The following is a 1,216-nucleotide window of genomic DNA, read 5'->3' on the forward strand; positions in this document are numbered from 1 at the left end:
CGACAGACCCAATCTCGGACTTAGCCGATTTTTCTCTTCATATTATATGGTTCCATCACTAGGCCATCTTGCTTGCTTGTGTGGTATCTTGAAAGTGTATGTCTGACAGACCCAATCTCGGACTTAGCCGATTTTTCTCTTCATATAATATGGATCCTGGACTTAGCCTGTTATTAGGTTATTATATATGGATCCTGGACTTAGCCGATTATTAGGTTATTATATATGGATCCTGGACTTAGCCGATTTTTCTCTTCATATAATATGGATCCGGGACTTAGCCGATTATTAGGTTATTATATATGGATCCTGGACTTAGCCGATATTTCTCTTCATATAATATGGATCCGGGACTTAGCCGATTTTTCTCTTCATATAATATGGATCCGGGACTTAGCCGATTTTTCTCTTCATATAATATGGATCCGGGACTTAGCCAATTTTTCTCTTCATGTGGTAACGTATGCCAATCGCTCACAAGTCATGGGATAAGGGTACTTGTGTTCTTCCATCTTCTAAGTCCCGCACGTGGACATCGTGATCGCCCCAAGTCCGGAATAGCGCCAAGTCAAGCCCCACGGTGGCCGTGCAGGACCTGTTAGCGGCGGCCCCACTGACAGCACTAATCCGGACTTAGAAATTATATCTTTCTAATCGAACACCACACACGCAACACCACCATACCACCATCTCCTTGCAAGTACCTAAGTACCCGCAACTCCATGGTGAAGGCAATGTCACTCCATCACCAACCTCTTTGCATTGCAAGCACTTGCGTACCTACAACACTCCGAAGAAGGCAACGGCGCGCGATGCTCGACTCCACACACCTCACCACACCACACCACCGATGGCCAGCCAGCCAGCCAGCCCAGCTAAGGGCTAACCCACCAACCAACCACCAATGGCCTAGGCCAGCCGGATCCCACCTTCAAGTCCAAGCACAGCCAAGTGCAAGTACCGCCAAGTGTTCACCAACCAACCATCACACCAGGTCAGCCGGCCAGTACCCACCTTCAAGTGCCATTACCCTCGGGTGCAAGCCCAATCAAGTGTTAACCAACCAACCCGGCCAAGGCAGCCAACAGGCCGGCACCCTACAGCACCGACCCGCCATCACCACCTCAACCGTTGACCATGCAAGTGGTCTCGGACAACAGGTGACACCCGAAGTACATCCGGAGAGTGTATATCAAGTGTTTGTTCACCAAGTCCT

This window comes from Anopheles ziemanni (assembly GCF_943734765.1).
Source record: "Anopheles ziemanni chromosome X unlocalized genomic scaffold, idAnoZiCoDA_A2_x.2 X_unloc_111, whole genome shotgun sequence".
NCBI classification, from domain to species: Eukaryota; Metazoa; Arthropoda; class Insecta; order Diptera; family Culicidae; genus Anopheles; species Anopheles ziemanni.